Source organism: Pteropus alecto, unplaced genomic scaffold (genome assembly GCF_000325575.1).
Source record: "Pteropus alecto unplaced genomic scaffold, ASM32557v1 scaffold413, whole genome shotgun sequence".
NCBI classification, from domain to species: domain Eukaryota; kingdom Metazoa; phylum Chordata; class Mammalia; order Chiroptera; family Pteropodidae; genus Pteropus; species Pteropus alecto.
The window spans coordinates 734,089-758,139 of NW_006434120.1; the positions used below are offsets into that span (position 1 = coordinate 734,089).

Here is a 24,051-nt window from a genome sequence, read left to right on the forward strand (position 1 = left end):
CCTACCATGGCACCTCAAGAGAAAAAGGAACTCAAAAATAACTCTTGTTTGAATTAAAAGTATCTTTACATTTTAGATACTTAAATAGGCACTTGGTGTTATCTGAACCTCTACCCTTCTCCTCTCAAAGCATAAAGACTAGTGTTATAATAATAATCTTTGTACTTAAAATAATAGAACAATTGTGGATGCCAAAATACAAACTTATAAGACTATATAAAACAGGATACAGCAAACACATCCACCTGACAGTTAATTAAAAAGTACTTTTAAAAATTTCATGAAAAAAGGGGTAAAATAGCACATTTTTGTAAAATCTATTAGAATATTTACTACAAATATTATTTACCAGCCTAAAATTTATTTTCTAAGATTCTCAACCAGGGATATGTTTTATTACTTTTTAACAAAATAACTAAAGTAATCTATAGAGAACCTAATGTTATATCTTTGGAATCCAAGAGGTGATTCACTGTATACTATGAAAGTCAGGATTGTTCAGAGGAAGGTATTTTTTTTACACCTACAGCACATGGTCCTCCCAGGTGGTCTCCCATCCAAGTACTAACCTGGCCCGACCCTGCTTAGCTTCTGAGATCAGAAGGGATCCGGCGTGTTCAGGGTAGCATGGCCATAGACTTGGGAAGATATTTGTGGTCAAAGAAGCTTGAAAAGTGTTAGGCCAAATAAAGTTAAATGCTTGTAAAAGAAAAGAAAAAGAGGAGGAGGAGGAGGAGGAATTATTAAATGCTACTGTGCAGTGATTATTAGTCATACAAGTTAAGCCCGATTTCTGTGGGTTGATGCCATTTCCTTTGTTTCTGAAACAGGAGAGATGTATCTTAGACCCTAGACCTGGTTGAATTGGTTCTTTTCTGGGCCATTTTTCTTTATATGAATATTCCCTTTCCTTCTCAGGATTTTCCTGTGAAAATACATCAAGGCATTTCATTCTTCTAGGTCAGAGTCTGTGGCAGACCATATTTTTCAAACATAGCCACACAATTATATGCCATCCTTACAATGTGATGTTGACACTTTCCCATTAAGAGGTAGGGTTTATGTTCCATCCACTTGAACCTGAGCGGACCTTTGTAACTCTTCCACCAATAGGATATGGCTATGTGACTTCTAAAGCTAGGTCATAAAAGAAACTACAGCTTCCATCTAGCTCTCTTTCTCTTGGGACAGATGCATTGGTATCCAGGAGCTGCAATATAAAAAGTCTGGTCCTTCAAAGATGCTATGATAGAGAGACCACATAGAGAGAGAGCTGCCTGAGGAGCCCCAACTGTTCCAGTCTTCAACTGTCTGAGTCCTCCCAGCCTAGGTACCAGAATGTTAATGAATGAGCCTTCAGATGATTCCAGGCTTCAAGCTAACCCATTTTGTTCCCCAAGAGTGGAACAGAAATAAGCTATCCTTGCCCAGACTAAAGATTTGTGAGCAAAATAAATATGTTGTTGTTGTTGCTGTTTTTGTTGTTGCTATTGTTGTTTTTAAACCAGCAAGCTTTCTTCCTGGCACAGAATGTGTTCCTATGGTGCCTGCCCATCCATTACCATTAAGCAGAAGCTGCTCTTTTGTGCAGGGCAAGAACAGAGAGAAGGTTAAGCTAGTTCCTCAGAAATGCTTCCCAGGATAGCAGGAGACTAGACATCGTCTCCCTAGCCGTCTCCAGCCAGAGCTACCATCTGCCTATGAAATGGAAATGTCCAAATAGCACTCATGGTCTTTTCCACTTCTTTGAAAGGCAAAACCATGTACGATGAATACATTTTAGGAATATGGCATTGAATTAAAAAAAATAGAGAGAAAGAGTACATACAGTATAATTATTTTTATAAAGCTCAAAACCAACAAGACAAAATAATAGTTTACAGATACAAACAGATATGGTAAAATTATGAGAAAAGGCAAGAAGGTAGTCAACACAAAATTAAGGCTCAGGCAAGGGATGAGATCAGGCACACAAGTATGATTGTATGTGACTAACTAGAAAGTGATAGGTTCAAGGATGCTTATTTGACTATTATGCTTCATAAATTACACGTATATTATCCTTATTCCTTTGTATATGTAAAACACTACGTAACAAAAAACATAATTTAAAAAAATGAATGTTAGGGTAATAAATGTTTCCAACTTAAAGAAAAAAAAAAAGAAAAAAAAAACACTTGGCATCATCCAATGAGTTGTCCAGTCCTGCCCTCAATACATATTCTGTCATAGGCTTATTTACTTACTTTCTTGCCCCGCTCACATGAATTCTGTCTAGTCCAATCCTGGTTCCCTTTCCCCAGGATCCTCACTGTGACCTCCTAACTCCCTGTCCATTTATTCCTTCCATCATACCCACTGCTGTACAGTTAGCCTTCTTGAAGCAAAATTCTAATCCTATTTTTCATAGCTCAACACCTTTCAATGACTCCTCATGGCCCTTGCATTAAACCTAGAGCCTAATTTTCTTGGCCTGGCATTCAAGGTCCCTATAATCCAGTTGCTTAATGCTCACTGGGCTCCAGCCAAACTGTATCATTTCCCATTTATGCCTCAGATCTTCCACCTGGGTGCCTTTGTCCCTTGCCTCTCTCCTACTTCTCCACCTTTCTATTCTAGAAAACCTAGTTCCAACATCTCCACTGTCATGAGGCCTTTCCTGACCCATCCCTGGGAAAGACATACACAAAAGTGTTCCCCCCTCTCAATTATACTAGGACTCTAAGTGTTGTCAGGTGGGACATTCATCACCTTCTGCCATGCAGTACCAATATGTTGGACCTGTTCACTTGCCCTATGAGACCACAAGTTCCTTAGGGAAGGGATCATACCTGATTCATTTTTTGTTCTCACAATTCCTTACACATATCAAACATTCAATATTTTTAAGAATGAATGTATCACAAAATGAATGAATTCCACATCAAAGTCTATCCTAAGCAAAACTATAAAATGAAGAAAGCTTATCTTTGGTGTCTCCAGACTACCTACTCAGTTGCCCTCCTTTGCTAGTAGCTTATGCCCTCCTTACCCAACTCCCTGGAAAACTCACACCTGCTTGCCCAAAGAGAACCTGCTTTTGCGGGGGAAAAAACTAATAAATTCATTCACACTACTGTATAAACTACTGAGAGGGTTTCTGTTGTTACTGCTCTTTTACTGAGAAGTACATATTTTTGTTAGCAGAACACAAAGTCAAAAATATATCTGTACTAGGATGAATAGTGTCCCCCCAAAATTCATGTCCCCCTAGAACCTCAAATTGTGACCTAATTTAAAAATAGGGTCTTTGCAGATATAACTGTTAAGGTGGAGTAATACTGGATTGGAGTAGATCCTAAATCCAATAATAGTGTTCTTATTAGAAGTCTATGAGCAATACAGAGACAGAGGGAAGATGGCCACATGAAGAAGCAGAAACTGTAGTGATGTAATTACAAGCCAAGGAAGACCAAGGATTGCCAAAAACAACCAGAAGCTAGGAGAAGGCAAGGGAAGGATTCTTCTCTAGAGACTGTAGATGAATTGTGGCTCTTCCAACACCTTGATTTCAGACTTCTGGCCTCCAGAACTGTGAGATAATACATTTCTGTTGTTTTAAGCCTCATAGGTTGTATAGGTACTTTGTTACAGCAGCCCAGGAAACTGATATATCTGAAATGCTGGATTATGAGGGGCCACTGAACCCGTGGGAGTGGTATACTGGGGGAAATTTTTCAGTGTCCCAGGAGAGACCTACACCACTTGCTCTACCTGTCCCAACCACCAGTCTTGGCAGGTAAGGAGAAGGAGCAAGACTGAGACATGGATGAACTCTCGATCATCACTACCAACACCTTGCAAAAATGTGAGGGTCAATGAACACCCACCTCTTTTTGTAATGAGTTTATTCATCTGCCTGTTGGGTTAGCTGAGACCAAATTAAGGAGCAGGGCTATAAGTACACGAACTAATGCAGTGGCTATTACACTTTTGGTGTCATTGATCCCTTTGAAAACATGATATGATCTAGGGACTCTCTCTCAAGAAATATATGCACATATCCCCTAAAATTTGCATAGTTTCAGAAGTTTCACAGGTCCCCTGAAACCTCTTCATGAAGTAAGAACATTTGATCTTCTAATACAACAATGACGTGGCTGAATTTAAACTTACAGAAGATGTGTGACTCCAGCAATGGTGAATAGTTTTGTTTCAGCATGCGAGCATTAAGTACAGGGCGGAAGGATCCTCCAAATCATTGGCATTAGATAGATCTTCAGTCCAATCTCAACACTCCTTTCCACTAAGAAATTTACTTAAACTCTCTCAGCATCATTATCTTGTCTGAAAAATGAAGGACAGCTTACCAACCTCCCAGAGCTATTCTGAAAATAAAATGAAGTAATGTCAGTTAAAGACTCTCAAAGTTTCCTGAACTTTCCTCCATAGGGCTTTGCTCCCTTGTAATCATTTAAATAAGCAGCTATTCAGTGGCTGTTGCCCCCAGTGGATTATAAGCTTTGGGAGAGCTTTATTCGCAACTGTATTCTCAGGGCTCTATAACTGTTGAGAAAATAACTATTTTTCTCAGTACAGATCCTGGTTCATGGCATAGGCTTAATAAATGATAGCTCTTATTAACATCCAGCTCAAACTGACAAAAACAGGAAAGCATTGCTAGTCAACACAAGGCTCTCTGCTAAGAACTTGGACCTCTGAAACATACTGAGAAAATAAGTGACTCCATGGGAGAGGAGTGTTGTGTTCTCTGTTGCTATCCACAAGCAAAGAAATAGAACATTCAGACTCAACTTCTTTACCACTCCCACAGACCACCAGGACACGAGCTTTTTCCCTCAGTTCTGGTCCATGCCACAGCTCTTGAAACTCAACCTGATCTGTGAGTCTAAATGAACAAGACACCAACTGTTGAGTGGGAGGCAGTATCATTTATGGCAAGAAGCTTAGCCCTTTCCCAACAAGGTGTTACTTTTGATTTCCTTCAAGTCTGATCAAGGTGGGTGAAGTGACAGCTGTTGGAAGGCTGGGTGAGGTGTGGGTTGGCTGAGTCAGTGCTGGCCAGGTTCCCCTTGGGAAATTCCCATGGGGAGGAGAGAGGGTGGCAGTTGTCAGCTGACAAATTAACCAGGAGTGACTTCAAGATCAATGGGTAGATTATAATTTGCCCATGGAAAAACCTGGGTCTAATTAGTGGATAGAAGGCTGAGGTGGGAGTGAGATCTAGTGTTTGGAATGAAGTCTTTCACCTTGGCCCTCTCTCTGTCTCTAAATGATATTATTTCTCACCTCTCTAGTTCACAGGAATGTCATTAGAATACAGAAAATGAAATTAAAAATATATATTTTTAAAAACTGAAAAAGTACTTATGAAATAGACAAATAAAATATTTTTTTTAAAGAATTGGTAAATTTTCTTGTATTACTTTTATAAGCAAAAAATACAATTAATGTACTGTTGAAAGATACTCATGTATACATTATTATTATTTTTTATTATTATTATTTGCCTACACTTTGCACCAAGGAGCAGATTCTTCAGTTTTAGAGGATGGAGCCCCAGTCAAGGAATCAGGATCCTTTGATGATTCCTATTTGATTAGCCATGTAGTCTCAGGGAAGCAGATCCCAAAAGAGCAGAACAAAACCAGAGGCTAACCTAATAATAAAGAGATGTAGAGGTATTTTAAGCTTCTTTCCATGTCCTCATGTTTAAAATAAACATGTATTTTAAGTTCTTAACCCAAATCCTAAAGGCAGACTAGTAGACAAACTTGCATAAAAGGAATAAAGGGTAGAAGTTCAGCGTGACATGGGACCCCATGCAAGAAAGGACTCATTTCTCCTAGACAAAAATGAACTCCCAAAGAAGACTTCTCCTACAACGTGGCTCTTGCTTTCTGACTGGGTGACTGCAGTGACACAAGACAAAGTACTATTTCTCAGGGCAGGAGAAATGTACAGCTTTTTATTAATAATGATTTTCATTTTATCAGACATCAGCTATGCACTAGATATTTTCTATGCATTATTTCTAATCCTCAAAACAAGTCCCTGTTTGTAAATGAGATTGAGAGGTCACAAATGACATATAAGATCACCATACTAATATTTACTGTACTTATGAAAGATCATTATACTTATAAATGAAAGGTGGTTTGAATCCAGTTCTTTTTGCCCTGTCGGCTCACCCTTCCTTTTGCCATGTTTCATGTCATTGTCAGTGAAACCCAAAGTAGGTGGCACTGCTTGCCTTGGAGAATGAGCATAATCAAATGGGGTCCAGCCAGGCATTTTTGCAGGCTGGGCAATGCGTCTTCTCTAAACTAGGACACTTAAACTGCCAGAAGTCCAATATTGAACTAGACAACCCCTTATTTAACTTCTACCCAGTAAAATGAAAATTTAAAAAACAGACTTAAAAAAATATTTTCTTAAATTTTATTGTGGAAGATTTCAAACACATACAAAAGCCAAAAAAGTGGTAAAAATTAACGCCCCTGTACTCATGACCTGGCTCCAACTACTATCAACATTTTGCCATACTTGTTTCATCTATTGCTCTTATTTTCTAGAGTATTTTATGCCAATCCCAGACATTATATTATTTTACCATTAATGTTTCAGTATGGACCATAATATATAAAGATTTAAATTTAAAATGACAACAGATTCATTATCATTCCTAAGAAAAGTAACAATAATTCCTTAATATTATTTCCTTTTTGTTTATTTATTTATTTATTTATTTTTAATATTATTTTACATTAGTCTCAAGTATACAGCATAGTGGTTAGACATTTACACAATCTACAAAGTGACCCCCCCCCCGATTAGTCTAGTACCCACCTGGCACTATACACAATTATTACTATAGTTAATATTATTTCTTAATATATTCTATCATCCTCAATTGTCTCCAAAATGTCTTCTTACAGTTGGCTTATTAAATTCAGTTCACACATTACAAAAACTAGTTGCTTCGGTCCTACTCAATTCCTTTTTTGAAAAAAAAAAATATTTCCTAAATAAAGGAACATTATTGCTGGGTGGTCAAAAATGTTTCTTTCACAAGGAACTCAGGAAGACAGAACCACCCAAGTAAAGAAAACTGTATTATCCAAGCAGTGTGTCTCTTGTTGGCTGATTCATTTCAATGTTATGAGTTGACTCTTGTCACTGCTGCAGGCACAGAGTGGATTTCATTGTAATGAAGAATGTGTAGACCGATTAAATCAGAATGTGCTTGAAAGGGTTGAGAAGTAAACTTTGTGAAAGTTTCAATAGTCCATGTGGTTGTTCTGATAAAAGAACAGATTCTTAAAAATAAATAAATACATATATACAGAACTAACAAAATTGCAAACTCTCTGTTAAAATATGACAATACTTTTTTATTTTTTTTATTTTTTTCAATTACAGTTGACATACAATATTATATTAGTTTTAGGTGTACAAAATAGTGATTAGACATTTATATAACTCCAAAGTGATCACTCCAATAAGTCTAGTACCCACCTGACACCACACAAAATTATTATGATATTATTGGCCATAATCCCTACACTGTATTTTATATCCCCATGACAATTTCAAAACTACCGATTTGTACTTCTTAATCCCTTCATCTTTTTCACCCACCCTCCCAACCCTCCTCCCATCTGGCAATCAGTTTGTTCTCTGTATCTATAAGTATGTTTCTGTTTTGTCTGTTTATTTTGTTTTTTACATTCTTCATATAAGTAAAATCATATGGTATTTGTCTTTCTCTGATTTGTTTCACTTAGGATAAATACCCTCTAGGTCCATCCATGATGTCACAAATGGTAAGATTTCATTCTTTTTTATGTCTGAATAATATTCCAATGTGTATATGTACTATCTCTTCTTTATCCATTCCTCTCTTGATAAACACTTAAGTTATTTTCATATCTTGGCCATTGTAAATAGTGTTGCCATTAACATAGGCATGCATATATCTTTTCAAATTAGTGTTTTGGATTTATTTGGGTAAATATCAAGGAGTTGAATTGCTGGATCATATGGTAGTTCTATTTTTAATTTTTTGATGAACCTCCATGCTGTTTTCCACAGTAGCTGCACCAATTTACAATCCCAGAAACAGTGCACAAGTATTCCCTTTTCTCCACATCCTTTGTTGATTTATTGATGATAGCCATTCTGACAGGTGTGAGGAGACAAGTCATTGTGGTTTTGATTTGCGTTTCCCTCATGATTAGCAATGTTGAGTATCTGTTGTTTTTTTCTGGCTTTATTGAAATATAATAGACAGTTGCTCATATTTACACTGTATAATTCAATGAGTTTTTTCAATTATAGTTGGCATACAATAAATAATACATTAGTTTCAGTTGTAAAGCATAGTGATTAGAGATCTATATAAGTCACAAAGTGATCATCCCACTAAATCTAGTACACTTCTTCCCCTTACATATTTATTACACTATTATTAACTATTGCCTTATGCTATACTTTATATCTCCACGTCTACTTTGTAAATATCCATTTGTACTTCTTAATCCTTTTGCTCTTTTTCCCCATCCCCTCAACCCCCTCTCATCTAGTAGCCCTCAGAATATCCTTTGTATCCATGAGATTTTTTTCCATTTTTGTTGTTGTTGTTTATTTTGTTCTTTAGATTCCACATGTACGTGAAATCATGTGATATTTGTTTTTATCTGACTTACTTCATTCAGCACAATATCCTCTAGATCCATCAAGGCAATATCTTTTTCCATTCCCTTCTTTTTAGTCTCTGTGTGTCTTTTAATCTGAAGTGAGTCTCTTGTAGGCAGCAAATGTATGGGTCTTGTTTCTTATCCATTCAGCCACTCTATCTTTTGGTTGGAGCACTTAATTCTTTTCCATTTGAGGTACTTGTTCATAGGAATGCAGTTATTACCATTCTTTATTCATGTTTTTGATACATGTCTTTTATTCTTAAAGAAGTTTCTCCAACATTTCTTATAATATTGGCTTGGTGTTGATAAATTCCTTTAGCTTATTTTTGTCTGGGAAGCTCCTTATCTGTCCTTCAACTCTAAATGATAGCTTTGCTGGGTAAAGTATTCTTGATTGTATATCCTGGGTTTTCATCACGTTGAATATTTTGTGTGAATCCCTTCTGTTCTGCATAGTTTCTTTTGAGAAATCAGCTGCCAGTCTTATGGGTGCACCCTTGTAGGTAACTAACTGCTTTTCTCTTGCTGCTGCTAAGATTTGCTCTGTAGTAACCTTTGGCATTTTTATTATGATGTGTTTTGGTGTGGGCCTCTTTAGGTTCATCTTTCTTGGGACTCTGAGCTTTCTGGGGTTGTATGTCTATTTCCTTCACCAGGTTAGGGAAGTTTTCCATCATTATTTCTTCAAATTGCTCTTCAACTTCTTGTTATCTTTCAGGTACCCCTATGACACAGATATTTTTACATTTAATTGTGTCCCATAAGCTCCTTAAATTATTATTATTATAGTCTTAGCTTCTTTTTTCTTGCTGTTCTGATTAAGTGTCCCTGGCTTCCCCATCCTCTATATCAGTGGTTCAATCCTCTTCTTTATCCACTTTGTTGATTCCCTCTAATATACTCTTCATCTCAGATAATGTATTCTTCATTTCTGAATGAATCCCTTTTATAATTTCCATTTCCACTTTTATGATTTTTATCTCTTTGTTAAAGAGTTCATCTACACTTCCCCTAAGTTTATTGAGCATCTTTATAACCAATGTTTTGAACTCGGCATCTGTTAGATTGCTTGACTCCTTTATTCCTGGATCTCTGTTCTGTTCTCTCATATGGTTTCTGCTTCTTTGTCTTCCTATTTTGGCTGCCTTTCTGTGTCTGTTTCTATGTAGTAATCAAAGCTCCTAAGTCTTACTAGCGTGGCTTTGTGTAGTAGGTGTCCAATGGCACAGTCCTGAGAGAGGTTCAGCTGCAGGCCAAGTTTAGCCCCAGCTGTGTCTCTCCAGGGCCACCTGTTAAGATTCAGCAAGCAATCCACAGATACTGTGCTTATAGTTTCCTCAAGAGGCCACACCAGAAACTGAGGCCAGCTGCTACCAGTATGAGTCTTGGCGCTGCTCAGTAAGAAGCACCAGACTTGCTGAACACACATCTGGATGTGGCTTGGGTGAGGTCGTGAGTTGTGGGAGGCGCAGTTTCAGGGAATCCTTTGAGTGGAGCAACCTCTCTTATCCAGTTTGATGACTTCATGGCTACGGCAGCACCATGGCAGCACACTGGGACGGGGAGGGCTCAACAGAGGAACAATGGATATCGCTGGCACTTCTGTCCATGAGAGAGCCTCACCTCCAGCCCTCACTCCAATAACTCAGGGTCCCTCTGTAAGTCCCTGGTGCCCTCTGAGCAGCTGACTTGGCACTGGTGCTCACAGGGAGCAGGTCTGTCACCATAGAAGTTCAGTTGCGGACACAGCCCCTTAAAGAGGAGTCTGCAGCTGCCGCTGCTATGGCCTCTGTCCCACTCAGCCACTCCGAACGAGGCAGTCTCACATCTTTGCCCCCTCCTACCTTCTACCATTTCAGGGTGATTTCTTATTTCTCTCTAGTTTTAGTGCTTCTGTTCATCTAGATCCCAGACAATTTTCCTTCCTGTTCGCTCTGTGTTTCTGTCACAACTTTGATTTGGTTGCAAGAGGGATGATCAAAGATTCTATCATCTATGCCATTTTTCCCAGTTTCCTCTTGAGCATCTTTTCCCATCTCCTCTTAAGCATCTTTTCATACATCTGTTGGCCATCTGTATATCATCTTTGGAGAAATGTCGATTCAGGTCCTCTGCCCATTTTTTAATCAAATTGTTTGTTTTATTGGTGTTAAGTTGTATGAATTTCTTATATTTTTTGGATATTAGCCACTTATCAGATGCATCATTGGCAAATAATATCTCCTATTCAGTGAGTTAGTTGTCTTTTCATTTTGTTGATGATTCCCTTTGCTGTGCAATTTTAGTTTGTTGTAGCCCAATCTGTTTATTTTTTCTTTTGTTTCCCTTGCCTGAGGAGACATATTCAAAACAGAGTTACTGCCTATATTTTTTTCCAGGAGTTTTAGTGTTTGGGGTCTTACATTTAAGACTTTAATCTTTCTGAGATTATTTTTGTATATAGTGTAAGAAAGTTTTCTAGTTTCAATTTTTTTGCATGTATCTGTCCAGTTTTCCCAACACCATTTATTGAAGAGACTGTTTTTACCCCATTGTATATTCTTGCATTCTGTATCATAGATTAATTGACCATATAGGCATAGATTTATGTCTGGGCTTTCTATTCTGTTCCATTGATCTGTGTGTCTGTTTTTATGTTGGTATCATGATTTTTTGATTAATATAGGCTTGTAGTATAGTTTGATATTAGATAGCATGATACCTCCAACTCTTCTTCTTTCTCAAGATTGCTATTAAGGATATTTTTTTGATACCATATAAATTTTAAGATTATATGTTCTAGTTCTATGAAAAAAGCCATTGGTATTTTGATAAGGATTGCACTGAATCTGTAGATTGCTTTGACTTGAATGGACATTTCAATGATGTTAATTCTTCCTATTTGTGAGCAAGGTATATCCTTCCATGTGAAGCATCTGTCCAGGACTTTTGTTTTTTGGGAGTTTTTGATTACTGATTTGATAACATTAAGTAGTTTTCAGTTTGTTCAGATTTTCTGTTTCCTCCTGACTCGGTCTTGGAAGATTGTACATTACTAGGAATTTATCCATTTCTTCCAGGTTACCCATTTGCAACTCGCCGGCATATAATTGTTCATACTATTTTCTTATAATCCTTTGTATTTCTGTGGTGTCGGTAGTCACTTCTCCTCTTTCATTCCTAATTTTATTTATTTGGACCCTCTCTCTCTTTGTCTTGATGAGTCTGGCTAAAGCTGTATCAATTTTATTTATCTTTTCAAAGAAACGGCTCTTGGTTTCATTGATCTTTTTGTTGTTTTGTTAGACTCTATTTCATTTATTTTTTTTCTGTGCTTTATTATTTCCTGCCTTCAACTCATTTTGAGCTTTGTTCATTCTTCTTTTCTATTTCTTTGAGGTATAAGGTTAAATCATTTATTTAATATTTTTCTTGTTTTTTGAAGTGGGCCTGTATTGCTGTGAATTTCCCTCTTAGAGCTCCTATAAAGGTGTCCCATAGATTTGGGGTCATTGTGTTGTCATTTTTATTTGTCTCAAAGTATCTTTTGATCTCTTCCTTGATCTCATTGTTAACCAACTCATTGTTTAGTGGTATGTTATTTAGCCTCTACATATTTGTGTGATTTTTAGTTTTCTTCTTGTAATTGATTTCTAGTTTCATAATGTTGTGATTGAAAAAGATACTTGATGTGATTTCAATCTTAAATTTATTAAGACTTGTTTTGTGGCCTAATATGTGGTCAGTCATGGAAAATGTCCCATTTGCACTTGAAAAGAATGTATATTCTGCTGCTTCTGAGTAAAATGTTCTAAAAATATCAATTAAATCCATCTGGTCTAGTGTGTCATTTGAGACAGTTGTTTCCTTGTTGATTTTTTGTCTAGACGATTTATTCATTAATGTGAATTGAACGTTAAATTCCCCTGCTATTACTGTATTACTCTCGATTTCTCCTTTTATATCAGTCAATATTTGCTTTTTATACTTAGATGCTCCTATGTTGAGTGTGTAGATGTTTACAGAAGTTATGTTTCTCTTATTGGATTGATCCCTTTATCATAATGAAATGTCCTTCTTTGTTTCTTGTCACTGCGTTTGTTTTAAAGTCTGTTTTGTCTGACATAAGCATTGCTACCACAGCTTTAATTGTTGTTTGTATTTGTATGAAATATCTTTTTCCATCCCTTTACTTTCAGTCTCTGTGTGTCTTCCTATTTGAAAAGGGTCTCTTATAGGCAGCATATGTAAGGGTCTTGCTTTTTATCCATTCAGCCACCCTATGTCTTTCGATTGGAATATTTAGTCCATTTATATTTAAAGTAATTATTGATAGGTATGTAATTATTCGGATTTTGATAATTGTTTTCTGATTGTTTTTGTAGTCGTTTTTTGTTCCTTTCTTATTCTCCTGCTCTCTTCTATGCTGGTGACTTTCAATTGTTTTGTGCTTTGATTCCTTTCTTTTTATTTCTTGTGTATCTCTTATGGCTTTTTGGTTTGTGGTTACCATGTGCTTCATATATACCAAACTATGTTTATACCAGTCTATTTTAAGTTTATAATCACTCAAGTTCAAACATGTTCTAAAGTCACTACAATTTCTACTCACTCCTTTCTACTTTTATGTTTCTATCATTATTTTTTACTTCTTTTGCACATATGTGTTTGTATGTATTCATTAATTTATTGTTGTAATTATGCATGATCTTCCTACTTTTGTCTTTTAATCTTTGTACTAGCTTTATAGTTGGTCGATCCACTGCTTTTACTAAGTGTTTGCCCTTATCAGTGACCAGTTTTTTCTTTCCTATATTTTCTAATTTATATTTTTGATCTTTTCTTTTCTACTTAAAAAGTCTCTTTAACATTTCTTATAATACCGGTTAAGTGGTTATAAACTCCGTTAGGTTTTTCTTGTCTGGGAAACCCTTTATTTGTCCTCCGATTCTAAATGATAGCCTTGCTAGGTAGAGTAATCTTGTTTGTGGATTTCTGCCTTTCATTACTTTGAATATTTCATGCCATTCCCTTCTGGCCTGCAAAGTTTCTGTTGGGAAATCAACTGACAGTCTTATAAGAGCTCTCTTGTATGTAACTAACAGGATTTCTCTTGCTACTTTTAGTATTCCCTCTTTGTCATTAACCTTTGGCATTTTAATTATGATGTGTTTTAGTACGAGCCTCTTTGAGTTCGTCTTGTTTGAGACTCTTTGTACTTCTTGTATTTGTATGTCTATTTCTTTCACAAGGTTAGAGAAGTTTTCCATCATTATTTCTTCAAATAGGTTTTCAATCCCCTGCTCTCTCTCCTCTCCTTCTGGGACTACCCCTCCACATGAATGTTGTTACAATTGATGTTGTAACAGAGATCCCTTAAACTACTCTCACTTTAAAAATTATTTTTTCTTTTTGCTATTCTGATGGTTTTCCATTACCTCATCTTAAAGATTGTTGACTCGATCCTCTGTTTCATCTAATCTGTTAATTCCCTCTAGTGTATTCTTCATTTTAATTATTTTATTCTCCATTTCTGACTGGTTCTTTTTTATGGTTTCTATCTCTTTTTTTATTTTTTCTATGTTTTTGTTGATGTTCTCACTGAGTTCATTATTTTTCCCCTTAATTCACTGGGTATCCTTTTGATCAGTATTTTGTACTCTGTCTGGTAGATTGCTTATCTCCATTTTGTTTAATTTTTTCTCCAGAGTTTTGTTCTGTTCTTTAATTTGTGACATGTATTTTTGTCTCCTCATTTTGGCTGCCTCCTTGTGTCTGTTTCTATATATTAGATAGATCTGCTATATATACCAGTTATGACAGAGTGGCCTTATATAGAAGGTACCCTGTGGAGCCAAGTGGTGCAATCTCCCTGTCCACCTGAGCTGGGTGTTCCAGGAGTGTCCCTGCGTGAGTTGTGTGTGCCCTCCTGTTGTAGTTGAGTTTTGATTGCTATTGGCACATCAGTGGGTGGTGTAGACCTTAAGGCTGACTGGTTATGAGGACTGGCCATGACTATGGCAAATGAGCTGTCCTGTGTGGGCTGACCCCACAGAGCAGTAGTCATTTTAGTGGGGCTCTGGTGCCTGCCAAGTCCATCCTTTGAGTTTGTCATAATGGAGTTGGTTGGGTGGTGTTTCTGGTGTGGTCTGAAGCTGGCGACTGGGTGTATTGGATCTGGAGCTTCTTGAGAGGGGCTCCACTACAAACCAGTGTTAGCTGCCACTTACACTACTAGGCTTGGGGCAACTTGGTAGGAACTATAAATGATCTGCAGTTGGTTGCCACTTCTACCAGGCTTGAGATCCTTTTGTGGGCACTACGATGCGAGCTGAGTCCAGCTGCCACCTGTGCTGGGCTTGTGACCACTTAATTGAAGCTACATTTTAGGCCAGGACTAGCCGCCATTTATATCAGACTTGGAGCCACCTGATGGGAGTTACAATGCAAGTTGAGACCAGTGGCCCCTTGTGCTGTGCTCAGGGCCTCTTAGCAAAAGCTACAAGGCACACTGAGGCTAGCCACTGCTTGTTTTGGGTTTGTAGACCATTCAGAGATTTTGGAAAGACCACGGCATGAGCCAAGGTATTTTCCTTGTATGGAGGAGCCACCAGAAAAGACTCAGGCTGGGTGAACAAGTTGGTTGGGACATGGTCTCAGGGAATCACCAGAGTAAGGTGAACAGTGTTAGCCAAGTTAATGGAGGACATAGAATTGATGCCCACCTGCATCAGACCTGTTGGGTGGGAGGAGAGCTCCACAGAGGTACGATGGCACCTGCCAGTAGTTCCATCCACAGAGAGAGTTACTCTGACCCCTGCCCCTCCAGCCCTCGCTCTGAAGTTAGTTGATTTAGTTCCTCTCCATATGTCCCTGGAACTTTTTGGGCTCCTGCTCCTGCATTAGAGATTACAGCAAATGAGTTTGCGAGCAAGTAAGTGTGCACAGTGGTCATTTAAGAGCAGCATGTCTTGGTCTCCTGCATTCCTTTGTCTTTCTTGGATGCAATCTCCTCTGATTTTCACAGCCAGATGTTACAGGGGCTCTTTTTCTTGGCACTGGTGCTCTATTCTGGGGAGCCCAGTATGGGGCTGGGACCCCTCACTCTTCAGGGGAACCTCCACAGCAGCAGAGATATTCCTCATCATCCTTAATCACCACACATGGTTTTGGGGCCTGCCCATTGCATGTCTCACCCCTCCCACCAGTCTCAATGTGGCTTCTTCATTATATCCTTAGTTATAGGAATTCTGTTCAGCTAGTCTTCCAGTAGTTCTACACAATGATGGTTGTTCTATAATGTAGTTGTAAGTTTGATGTGATCATGAGAGGAAGCATAGAGTTTACCTATTCTGCTATTTTGATTGGAAGTCTGAAGATATTTTTTAAAATTAAGAATCAATTTCATATTCTCCCTACTTTAGATAATAAGGCATAAGTGTTAAAGTCATTTTGAGTATTGTAATTAACACAAGAGAATGAGTAGCAGATAATTTGGTGTCTTCTGGATGAGTGAGCCTCGGTTTCTTTAGCTTCAAAATGGTGCTCTCTAGGATGGGAGTGATGATCTTTGAAAGGCTCTTCCAGTTAATCATCTGTACTAGGTACTGTGCTATGCCATAAGACACCCCCTTCAAGACTGGGACACTCATTCCCCAGGTTGCTTGGAGTTTGGTTGCTGGTGGTTCACAGTTGAGTTCCTTCCCAGAAACTACTCTTGGCCCAAGTTCACATCCTTTTTCTGGGGGTTGCCCACAACTGTTGACTAGTGGGTATGGATGGTATTAAGGCCCAAGCTTCATGCCTCAATTGAGAAAACTCTAAAGGGCTATCCTATTTTAGGATGGCTGAGAGTTCTGTTCTTTCCACAGCACAGTACAGCATCTCCTTCTGTCCAGTTCTGATCCCCTTATCCCTAACAGGCAATGTCGGCAAGAGCACTCCCCAACAAACTGCCTCCATATCCACCTGAGTTTCAGAGTCTGTTTCCTGGGAACTGACCTACAATAGTATCTGTGATTCACTCTAGTGCACTTATCTGACTTTCAAACCCCAAAATTTATTGCTCAAGTACAATGAGGTAGCAGCCAGAAAGGAGGTAGCGCCCTTTTGATTACAAGAGTTCTGAGGCCAATAAAGCTGAGAAAACCACACTTAGACCAAGCTAGTAGCCCAAATTCCTCAAGTATCAGATTATTTTTACAAGCATATACAGTTAAAATTGGCATTCACAATTGTGAAAACAGGAAGAGTTCTTAGCAAAACTACCCAGCAATGACAACAGCAACAATATTTCTATTTAATAATCAACACAGCAGCTAGAGCAAGTCTTTTAAAACAAAAGTCAGGTCATGTCACCCCAAGTCTCAAAACCCTCCAATGGGGAGCCATTCTTCCCATCTCACTCAGAATATAATCCCAAATTCCTACCTTGGATTCCAAGACCTAACATATTGCTGCATGCCTTTCTGACCTCAAATTCTACCACCTTTTCCCTTCTTCACTTTGTAATAATGAACACTGGCCTCCTTGCTATTTCCAGGACATTCCAAGCCCACTTCTACCTCAAGGCCTTTGCCTTTGGGGTTCCCTCTGCCTGAAGTATTCTTCCCCAGATAGTTTTACCCTCACTTCCTTCAGGTGTCTTATCAAATGCCATTTTATTAAGGATGCCTTCCTGCCTTTTCCATAGACGGGTCTTAAAAATATACAAAATCTTTCCAGGAAAAACCTAGGCACTTATATAGTGTTAAGGGAAATACTTTTCAGACCCTCAAGTTCTATCTGCTTTATTTTCTAAACTTTGTTCAACTTGAGTATGACTAGGGACAAATATCTCACAAGTTCCTTCTTCTCACCTCCTCTTTTAAAATAGATCCTTCTCCCACTTTATGAAAGAAATATTTACCTCTCCCTCCCTCATCCCAAATTTTACAATAATGCAATGTCCATGCAAAAACTCCAGGTTGTCAGGCAAAGGTTATTTAAAATGTTATGTTGCATTTGAGAAAGTGCATGACACTAATAACTAAATAAAATATCTTCTTGCAGTTAAAGTAGTTTCTACATCATTACTTTTAACAAAATGGAAGGAATTCCTAACAGTTATTCACTACAAATACCTAAAAACAATTTTTGATGAAAGATCGCCAAGTGATTTTTGGCATTTAACTCAGAAGGAGTTCAGAGAATTGAGTGACACTGCTTTAAAGGAACCTTTCCATTTCTATCTACTTATGCATGCAGACAAGATTTCTTAGCATTTACATTTATAAAAATCAAAAATAGTAACATAATTGATGTTGAGTCTTATATATTCAGGCAATAAGTCATATTCAGCCATGAGCATTTGAACTAATTGTGATTTTAAAAGGAGGACCAAGTCTATTTAATAACAATATGTATTTACAATAATTTTTTTGTTTTTTATGTTATAAGAAAGCATTAAGGTTTTTAAGTATAAAATGTGTTGTATTAACATAAAATTCTGAGCTGGAAATACAAGTTCAAAGAGAAAAAGAAATGATGTAATATTTCCAACAATTAAAGATAAGCTTGTTTATATAGTTTTGAAATGTATGATGGTAGATGTCAAATTAATATGGTATTTACATTCTATTACATACACTTTTAAAAGTGATACAATTTTTCAACAAAAGCAATACTTTTCACAATATGCAGAAGTTATTTTTTTATAACTACTAATGATAAAATTTAGAAGTCTATTTAAAAATGGTAAGCATCAAAGGGAACATACGAATGGCCAATAGACATATGAAAAAATGCTCACCATCACTAATCATCAGCAAAATGCAAATCACAACCACACTGAGTTATCAACTCATACCTGTCAGAATAGTTATCATCAATAAATCAACAAAGAAGAGTTGATGAGAATGTGGAGAAAAGGGAACCCTCATGCACTTTGGTGGGATTGTAAATTGATGCAGCCACTATAATAATTATATTAAAAATAGAACTATCATATGACCCACCAATTCCACTTCTTGGTATTTATTCAAAGAAATTCAAAACACTAATTCAAAAAGATATACATGTGCCTATGTTAATGGCAGCACTATTTACAATAGCTAAGATATGGAAGCAAACTAACTGTCCTTCAATAGATGAATGGATAAAGAAGAGGTTGGTACATATATACAATGGAATATTACTTGCCATAAAAAAAGAATAAAATCTTACTATTTACAACATGGATAGATCGTGAGGATATTATGCTAAGTGAAACAAATCAGAGAGAGAAAGACAAAACCATATTATTTCACTTATATGTGGAATCTAAAAAACAAAATAAACAAAACAGAAAAAACGTATAGATGCGGAGAACAAATTGATGGTTGCCAAATGACAGGAGGGTTGTGGGGTTGGGTTAAAAAAGTGAAGGGATTAGGAAATACAAATTGCCAGTTATAAAAATAATCAGAGGGATGTAAAGTACAGCATAGGGAATATAGTCAGTAATATTGTAATAATTATGTACCATGTGGATGGATACTAGACTTAGGGTGATTACTTTGTAAGGTATATAGCTATCTAATCACTATCTTGTACACCTGAAATTAATATAATATTATATGTCAACTATAATTTAAAAATAAATTTTTTAAATTGCGAGAATCAACACTACTGATTCCATGGACATTAAAAGAGATAAACGAAGATTATATAAAATTCTCTGCCCACCAATTTTATAACTTAGAAGAAAAGGACCAGTTTCTTGAACCATACAAACAAATTAATCAAATACACAAGGAGAAAGAGATAATCTAAATAGGCCTATATCTATAAAAATAAATGAATAAATAATAAATAACCTTCTTAAAAAGAAAGCATCAGATCCAAATGATTTCACATTCAATTCTACTAAACATTTAAGGATGAAATTATATCAATTTTCCATAACCTCTTCCAGAAAATCTAAACATAGGGAATACTTCCTAACTCATTCTATGAGTCCAGGATTACTCTAATACCAAAACCAGATAAAGATATTACAAGTAAAGAAAACTACAGACCGATATGTCTCATGAACATAGCCACAAAAATCCCAACAAAACATTAGCAAACTGAATCCAACAATGTATAAAAAGAATTATACACCACCACTAAGCGGAATTTCTTCTAGATATGCAAGGCTGTTTCAGCATTCAAAAATCAATCAGTGTAATCCACCATATGAAAGGCTAAAGAAGAAATATATGATTTTCAACTTGATAAAGAGCATCTACAAAAATCCTGCAGCTGTTATACTTAAAGTGAGAAACTAGTCAATTTCCCCCTAAGATCGAGAACAAGGTTAAGAATGTTCCCTTTCACCACTCATAATCAGCATTATTCTAGAAGTCTTAACTAGTGCAATAAAATAGGAAAAGGAAATAAAATTTATACAGATCACAAAGGAAGAAATAAAAACCATGTTTGTTCACAGATGACATGGTTGTCTATGTAGAAAATCCTAAAGAATTACCAAAATTCTTTTAGAACTAATAATCGAACATAGCAAGTTTGGAGCATACAAGTTTAATATAGGAAAGTCAACTGTTTTCTTACTTCAGCAATTAACAACTAGAATTTAAAGTTTAAAAATATACTATCTACAAAAGCACCAAAAAGAAATGAAACACATAGGTATAAATCTAACAAAATGTACATGATCTCTATGTAGGAAACTACAAAACTTTGATGAAAGAAATCAAAGAAGATAAAAATAATGGAGAAATATTCTGCATTTCTGAATTGGAAGACTCAGTATTGTCAAGATATCAATGAAATCTGAATCAAAAAACCCGGTAAGATTTTGTGTAGATATTGACAAAATGTTTCTAAATTTTATATGGAAAGGCAAAGACTTGGAAATAGCTACCTCACTACAGAACAAATATAGAAGATTCATACTATCTTATTTCAAGGCTTGTGATTAAGCTACTGAAATAGACAGCATGGTATTGGGGAGAAAAAAAGACACATACATCAATGGCTCATAATAGAGAGCTCAGAAATAGACCAACACAAATAAAATTAACTGATCTTTGATGAAGTAACGGTAATTCAATGGAGAAAGAATAGTCTTTTCAACAAATGGTGCTCGAAAAATTGGACATCCATGTGCAAAACATGAGCCTAGACACATACCTTTCACAAAAATTAACTCAAAATAAATTATAGACTCACATGTAAAATGCAAAAGTGGAAAACTGCTGGAAGAAAATGTAGGAGAAAATCTAAGGGATCTTGAATTTGGTAAAGAGTTTTTAGATACAGTAACAAAAACATGGAAGAAAAAATAATAAATCGGGCTTTATTAAAGTTAAAAACTTCTGTGAAATTCACTGTTAAGAATATCAAAAGACAAACCACAGACTGGGAGAAAATATTTGCAAAATGTATATCTGATAAAAGATTTACATGCAAACACACAAAGATTCTTAAAACTGAACAATAAGAGAAGAAAACAATTAAAAATAGACAAAAAATATTGAACAGACACCTTACCAAGTATATATAGAGATGGCAAATAAGCAAACAAAAATACACTAAACAACACTTGTCATCAGGGAATTACAAGTTAAAACAAGATATAACTACATACTTATTAGAATGGCTAAAAAAAATTTTAATCTAAAATGATTGTTGATAAAGACATAGAGCAACATGAATTCTCATTTATTGATGCTAGAAATGCAACATAGTACAGCCTTTTTGAAAAACAGAATGGCACTTTCTCACAAAACCAAACTTAGTCTTACCAAACAATCTAGAAATCATACTCCTAGATATTTACCAACCTGCTTTGAAAACAAATTCATACAAAAATGTGCATGTGAATATTTATAGCAGCTTTATTCATAAAAATGAAAAACTGGAGGCAATCAGGATGTCCTTTAATGGGTGAGTGTATAAAAAACTTTTGTGTATACATACAATGGAATATTATTCAGTGATTTTAAAAAATGAGCTATCAAACCACGAAAAGACGTAGATGAGTCTTAAATGCATATTGCTGTGTAAAAGGAGCCAGTCTGGAAAAGGCAAAAGTATAATAATAAAAGATCAGTGGTTGCCAAGAATGCAAGGTAAGAGAGGAAGGATTAATAGGTGATGCACAGGGGATTTTTTTTTTTTTTTTTTTAGGTGGTGAAACTATTCTGCGTGATACTGTAATTGTGGACACATGGCTTTGGATTTATCAAAACCCATAGAACTTAACAGCACAAAGGGTGAGCCTTAATGTGTACAAACTTTAAAAACATAATTTAGGAGGTTGGGGGACACCAGGATAGAATTCAGAATGTGACAAAACAACCTCTTTGAAAGGTTTGTGGGGAAAAGTTATTGTCGTAAGTAATATTAGAAATGAGTGGAATCTGTAAGACTAAAGGCAAAATAAATTGCATATAAGCACTGTAACCTAAGTGATAAAGGTACAGGTTAATAATTCTGATTCTGCTACATATGCTAGAATTGAACAATTAAGTGAATGGATGGTGGATGGGAAGTCAGGTGTTTCACTGTTATAGTGGGAGGTTACAGACGAGCAAGGGGAGGAGGCTGGGATGAGTCAGGTGGTAATGAATTAGAATGGAAATATCAGTATCAACACATTTTAGCTTAATGTGGACACATATGGTTACATATAGAATTGTTCATTGGTATATTTACATATACTGGTTAGTGCACACACATATATTTCCTTGCTTTGTCATCTGAGAGAAGTAATGACACACCAGAGGCAACAAGCACACCCGGTGCCCAGATCTTGGTTTCTTTTTTTTAAATTGAGGTATAAGTGACAAATAAAATTTTAAGATATTTAAAGTGTACAATGTGATGATTTGATACACATATACATTCTGAAAGTGTCCCTTCCCATTGAGTTAATTAACACATCCATCATGTCATATATTTGATTTACTTTTTTGGAGGGTGAGAACATTTCAGTTCTACTGTCTTAGCAAATTTCAATTATACCATAGAGTGCTATCAACTATAGGCACCATTTTGTAAACTAGATCCTCAGACCTTTCATCTTATAATTGAAGGTTTGTGCCCTTTTACTAACCTCTCCTTATTTCACCTCCCACCCCCCAGCCCCTGGCAACTACTTTTCTGTTTCTATGAGTTCAACTGATTTTGGGGGAGGGGGAGGGAGAGTAGATTCCACGTGTAAGTGATATCATGCATTATGTCAGTATTTGTCTTTCTTTGGCTTACTTCACTTCACGGAATGTCCTCCAGATTCATCCATATTGTCACGAATGGCAGGATTTCCTTCGTTTTGAAGGCTGAATAACATTCCATTGTGTGTATGTATCACAATTTCTTCATGCATTCATCTTTCAACAGACACTTGTTCCCATACATTGGCTATTGTGAATAATGCTGCAGTGAACCTAGGAGTGAAGATACCTCTTCGAGATAATGAATTCATTTCCTTTGGCTATATACCCAGTAGTGGAATTGCTGGATCATATAGCAGCTCTATTTTTAATTTTTTGAGGAACCTCCATACTGTTTTCCATAGTGGCTGTACCAGTTTACATTCCTACCAACAGGGCACACTTCCTCATCTTCTTGATAATAGACATCTAACAGGCGTGAGGTGATAACTCATAGTGGTTCTCATTTCCATTCTCCTGAGGACTAGTAATGTTAAACACCTTTTCATGTTCCCATTGGCCATTTGTATGTCTTCTTTGGAAAAAAAATGTCTATTTAGGTCCTTTGCCCATTTTTAAATTGGGTTATTGATTTTTTGCTATTGAGTATGACTTGCTTGTATATTTTGGATATTAATTCCTTATAGCATATGTGGTTTGCAAATATTTTTTCCCATTCCATAGGTTGCCTTTTCATTTTGTTGATGGTTTCTTTTGCTGTGCAGTATTTTATTGATGTAATCCCACTGGTTTATATTTGTTTTTGTTGCCTTTGCCAAGATCAAAGTGAAGGGGCTTATCCTCTATATTTTCTTCTAGGAGTTTTATGGCTTCAGGTCTTACACTCAAGTCTTTAATCCATTTTGAGTTGATTTTTGTATATGGTGTAAGATAGAGGTCCAGTATCATTCTTTTGTGGCAATCCAGTTTTTCCAACACAATTTATTGAAGAAACTATCTTTTGCCCATTGTATATTCTTGTTTCTCTGTTGTAAATTAATTGATTGTATTATGTGTGGGTTTGTTACTGGGCTCTTTATTCTGTTCCATTTATCTATATGTCTCTTTTTATGCCAATACCATACCGTCTTGATTATTACAGCTTTATAATATTGTTTGAAATAAGGAATTGTGGTACCTCCAGCTTTGTTTCTCTTTCTCAAGATTGCTTTGACTAATCGGGGTCTTTTGTG

General features: G+C 36.3%; 1 pseudogene; it reads right to left on the minus strand.

Moving 5' to 3' along the window:
* Positions 1-520: 520 nt before the first annotated feature.
* On the minus strand, positions 521-639 carry LOC112477499 (annotated as a pseudogene).
* Positions 640-24,051: the final 23,412 nt, after the last annotated feature.